This window comes from Choloepus didactylus, chromosome X, assembly GCF_015220235.1.
Source record: "Choloepus didactylus isolate mChoDid1 chromosome X, mChoDid1.pri, whole genome shotgun sequence".
NCBI lineage: Eukaryota > Metazoa > Chordata > Mammalia > Pilosa > Megalonychidae > Choloepus > Choloepus didactylus.
The window spans coordinates 133,703,598-133,709,206 of NC_051334.1; the positions used below are offsets into that span (position 1 = coordinate 133,703,598).

Sequence of the window (5,609 nt, forward strand, 5' to 3'; positions counted from 1 at the left end):
GAGTTTTAAAGCAGCTGCAATAGTCTAATCCTTCAGTTCAGTCCTGCCACAGTTTGTCTCTGCCACTGACCTACAAGTCCTTGGTATTGGCATGTGGCCCCTGAGACTTGTGAATGGGTCCCTCTTCTAGGCCTTGCACCCCCTGGTCCTCTGTTGAGGGATGAAGATTTCGCTGATCTCAGCAGTTCCACGTTTTCATGAGTGTTGTATGAAGTATGCCCAAAGTCAGATTGCTCTGCGGTGTCCAGTCCATGCAGTTTCTGACTTTCTACCTACTTCCCTGGAGGAGTAACTAAAACATACACCTCACCAATCCACCATCTTGCCCCACCTCCCTATTTGTTTTTATTGAGATTGTTGAGATATCATACAACTATCCAAAGATCCAAAGTGTACAATCAATTGCCCACGGCACCACCATACAGCTGTGCATCCATCAACACAATTATTTTTTTCAATTTTTAGGACATTTTCACTACTCCAGAAGAGAAACAAAGACAAAAAAAAAAGAAACTCGCATCCTCCCATACCCCTAACCATGCCCCCCTCCATTATTGATTCATAGATTTGGTATAGAACATTTGTTACTGTTGATGAAAGAATGTTAAAATACTACTAACTGTAGTATATAGTTCACAATAGGTATATATTTTTCCCTATATGCCTCTCTATTAATAACCTCTAGTTATAGTGACATACATTTGTTCTAGTTCATGAGAGAGATTTCTAATACTTGTAGAGTTAATCACAGACATTGTCCACCACAAGATTCACTGTTTTATACATTCCCATCTTTTAACCTCCAAATTTCCTTCTGGTGACGTGCATGACTCTGAGCTTATCCTTTCCAGCACCTTCACACACCTTTTAGCCTGTTAGTTATTCTCATTACATGCTACCATCACCCCTGTCCATTTCCAAATATTTAAGTTCACCCTAGTTGAACATTCTGATCATAATAAGCAACCACTCCTCATTCTTTAGCCTCATTCTATATCCTGGTAACTTATATTTCATGTCTATGAGTTTACAGATTATAATTAGTTCATATCAGTGAGACCCTGCAATATTTGCCTTTATGTGCCTGTCTTATTTCACTCAATATAGTGCCCTCAAGGTTTCTTCATCAGCCCATTTCTTTTAAGATGGTTTTGTTCAAACACTATAAATTCCATCCTAAGTAAACAATTGTTGGTTCCCAACATAGCCACGTATTTATGTATTGAGCACCATCACTAATCTCTATATAAGGACATTTCTTCCACAAAGACAGTGGAAGAGTCAAAGAAGGCAGAGAGACAAAAGGAAAAAGCAAGAGAAAGAGAGAAACCAACCAAACAAACAAACAAAAAACTTGATAGCTAGAAGGTGACAGAAGGAAAGATAGCATTAACCTAAAGTAGAATAAAGAGTCAGACAACATCATCAATGCCTGGAGTCCCATACCCTTCCCTTATTCCCACCATCCCATATGCATTTAGCTTTGGTATATTGCTTTTGTTACATTAAAGGAAGCATAATGCAATGTTTCTGTTAATTATAGTCTCTAGTTTGCATCGATTGTATTTTCTGTCCAATCCCACCCTATTTTTAACACCCTGCAATGTTGACATTCATTTGTTCTACCTCATGTAAAAACATATTTGTACCCTTTATTACAATCATTGAGCATCCTAGGTTTCCCTGAGTTTCACAGTCCCAGTCTTTATCATTCATCTTTTGTTCTGGTGTCCCACATGATCCCAGCCTTCCTCTTTCAACCATATTCACAGTCACCTTTGTTCAGTGTACTTATATTGCTGTGTTACTATATCCCAACATTGTTTTCCAACTCTCACTCCTGTCTTTTCCTTTCTGTCTGCAGTGCTTCCTTTAGTGCTTCCTGTAGAGCAGGTTTCTTTTTCACAAACTTGGTCATGTCTGCTTGTCAGAGAATATTTTAAGCTTTTCCTCATATCTGAAGGATAGTTTTGCCAGATATAGGATTCTTGGTTGGTGGATTTTCTCTTTCAGTGTCTTAAATATATCACCCCACTTCCTTTTTGCCTCCATGGTTTCTATTGAGAAATCCACACATAGTCTTATCAAGCTTCCTTTGTATGTGATAGATCATTTCTCTCTTGCTGCTTTCAGGATTGCCTCTTTATCTTTGATGTTTGATAATCTGATTATTAAGTGTCTTGGTGTAGGCCTATTCAGATCTATTGTGTTTGAGGTATGCTGTGCTTCTTGGATCCATAATTTTATGTCTTTCATAAGAGATGGGAAGTTTTCATTGATTATTACCTCTATTATTTCTTCTGCCCCTTTTCCCTTCTCTTCTCCTTCTGGGACACAAATAATGCATAAATTCTTGCTTTTTGTTTTGTCTTTAAGTTCCCAGAGACATTGCTCATATTTTTCTATTCTTTTCTCTATCTGTTGTTTTGTGTGTAGGCTTTTAAGTGCCTTGTTCTCCAGTTCCTGAGTGTTTTCTTCTGCTTCTTGAGATCTGCTGTTGTATGTTTCCAGTGTCTTTCATCTCTTGTGTTGTTCCTTTCATTTCCATAGATTCTGCCAGTTGGTTTTTTGAACTTTCAATTTCTACCTTATATACATCCTGTGTTTTCATTATATGGTTCATCTCTTTTGCCATATCTTCCCTAAACTTTTTGAATTCACTTATTATTAGTTGTTTCAATTCCTACATAACATTTGAAGTGCAAGTTTGTTCTCCTGACTGGGCCATAACCTCATTTTTCTTGGTGTAGTTTGTAGTTTTCTGTTGTCTAGGCATGGCTTCCTTTGTTACCCCAATCAGGCCTCCCCAGACCAGAATGGGCTAAGGTCCCAGAAGGAAGAAATATTCAGTATCTGGTTTCCCTGAAGGTGTGTCTTAGAAAATTGGTACACCCTCTGATGCCTCTGGTCACTGTGCTTTTCTGCTCAGCAGGTGGCACCTGTTAGCCTATAATACTTGACTGGTGTAAGTTCTGAATGAAAGGCAGGTAGTAGAGCTGGGCCCCACCCCTTTCCTCTTAAAGAAGATAGACACCCTATGGTGAGGTCATTAGCATTTCAATGTCTCTCTCTGCCTGTGCTATACCCTTGTCTGGGTCACAGAACTGGAAACTGAAAATGGCTGAGGCTTTCTCCACTGAGTTGAAAAAGGAACAGAGCTAGTCCAAGGTGACCCTCCATCTCTCCAAGGTCAGTCATCACCCAAAGCCTCTGTCTACTTCTTGGGGATTCATACCTCATAGTGAGAAGTTCACACTTGCTAATTAAAACCCCAGTTGGAACTCAGCTGAGCTATATTCACTTGCTGAGAGAAAGCTTCTCTCTGGCACCATGAGGCTTTGTAGCTTGGGCTGTGGGGGAAGGGTCTCCCAATTTGGATCCACAGTTTTTACTTACAGATTTTATGCTGTGATTTCAGGCATTCCTCCCAATTCAGATTGGTGTATGATGAGTGGACAGTCATGTTTGTCCCCCTGCAGTTATTCTGGATTATTGACTAGTTGCTTCTGGTATTTTTAGTTGTTCCAGGGAGACTACTTAGCTTCCACTCTTCTCTATGCTGCCATTTTAGATCCTCTCCCTCCTGCATCATATAAGTTTTGAGGCCCAATAATTTCAGTTATTCATTTAAAAATATTTTAATTCCTTTGAAATTTGTTATTTGTTCTATAAGTTATACTGAAATTTGTTGTAGGATTTCTGAAAATTTGATGACTTTCTAATTACTTTTTTATATTAACTCTTGTCTTAACTCCACTGATTTCAAAAAACATATCCTGTGTGATTTCAACCCTTTCAAATTCCCTGAGGTTTTCTTTAGGGTCCAGCATGTGATTATTTGGGTAAAAATTGCTACACATCAGTAAGCAATGTGTATTTTGCAGTTGTTGGTTGGAGTTTTCTAAGCATGTCAATTAGGCCAACATAGTTAATTGTATTGTGCAAATCTTATAGATCTTTAATGATTTTTATATACTTAAATTAAATAGCATGATTTAATTTAGTTGCTGCTTAACCCTAAATCTTCTTCAGTAAAAAAAAAAAGTTATAATTTACTATTATTGTTAATGAATTAAAACCTTTCAGACAGAATCAATTCAAAAGGAAATGTCCAGCAGGTGATATAAGCCAGCTATTTTATGGCTTTTCCTGTTTCAGTATCAAACAATCTAAATATCCATGGCAAATAATTTGCAGTTTTTCAGCTTTATTCTTCTAGAAAACAATTTTTTTGTGTTTTTTTACTGAGATGGTCTTCTAACAGATACACAATTAACACATAGGTCAACAACACATTGGCAATAGTTGGAATCTGCCTGATGAGCTGGGGAAAGAGAACTGTATTGAAGACAAAATAACCTTCTTCTCAAAACACAAGGTGAGCAATCTGGATGAAAGACTTGTGCTTCATGCCTTTCTCTTGGAGCTGCATCCTTATGACCTCATGTGGTAAGCAATACAAGAGGCACATTCCTTAGAAATTGCAGCTGCTTCCATGAATCCAAGAAAATTTGTGGAATTTTTCTCAGTCCTATTTTTAGAAGAGTTTAATGGGCCTTCTTTCAAATGCTGCTATAAACTTTCATAAATAACAAAATGGATTATGGTTTCTGAAAACCCAGTATATGAGGCAAAAAATCTTCTATAGAAGTGATGAAGGCCTTCTGTTTGGTAAACATAGTGAGGATAGTGGAGTGTATTCATATGCTTGGAACCTTTAACTCTGTTCTAGCTGCATCCAGGTTTTAACCATCCATATAGGACTCATTAAATAATTTGTGACAAAGGCTGCAGAGCCAGCTGAGAAAATATGGACAACATTGCTATTAGGCATAGAAGTGCCATTAAATTGTCATTTGTCTTAGAAGTAGCATGCAAAGTACCGAAAACTTGATGGAGCAATGCCAACCAAATTTTGACCCAAGCCTCCAAAAAATGACTTTGGTCCCTCCTTCTCCAAGATTGATTTCAGAATGTGTAAGTGTTCAGGTGTCACAGAGGTTGGTCTCACCATCATAGCTCCACTAAAGGTCCCCAGACAGACCTTTGGATAATGGACTGTCCAAAGAGCTAATCATAAGAATGGCAATGTAGTCTTAATGACTTCTGGTGGACAAGTGAAAATAGAATCAACTGTGCCCCCACATTTTCCTGAACTTCTCATCACATTCTTCTGACATCCCTTAACCTCTCCAGCATATGGCTGGCCAGCATTACTGTCCAACTTTTTTGACTATCTGAATTAGCTTCTAAACTACCCTGAGCAAATCTGAGCACCAAAATGTCTGTCCACATCTCTGAAAATGATGGCCAGGGAAGGGCTGTGGAGAAAAATACATGTGGAGGTGCAATAAGTTCAGAATGGACAAGGTGGCAGGCTGAGAGTGTTACTGGCGCTCCTTTGTCACTGGAGCCCCCACTCCAGGCTCTACATCTCATCACTAGTAGGAATTCAAGGATGATAAAAGCAGGTATAAGCAAGTGAGAAAATGTTATTGAAAAGAAAGAGAGTACATGCTTAAGGGCATAATCAAAGATGTGCTCAAGGGATAGTCATGTCCCAGGCTGTTTGGCACATGGGTGTTTATTAAGTTAGACAAAGGGATGTA

The 5,609-nt window shown here is 38.5% G+C and overlaps 1 pseudogene; it reads right to left on the minus strand.

Moving 5' to 3' along the window:
- Positions 1-4,207: 4,207 nt before the first annotated feature.
- LOC119522351 lies at positions 4,208-5,164 on the minus strand (annotated as a pseudogene).
- Positions 5,165-5,609: the final 445 nt, after the last annotated feature.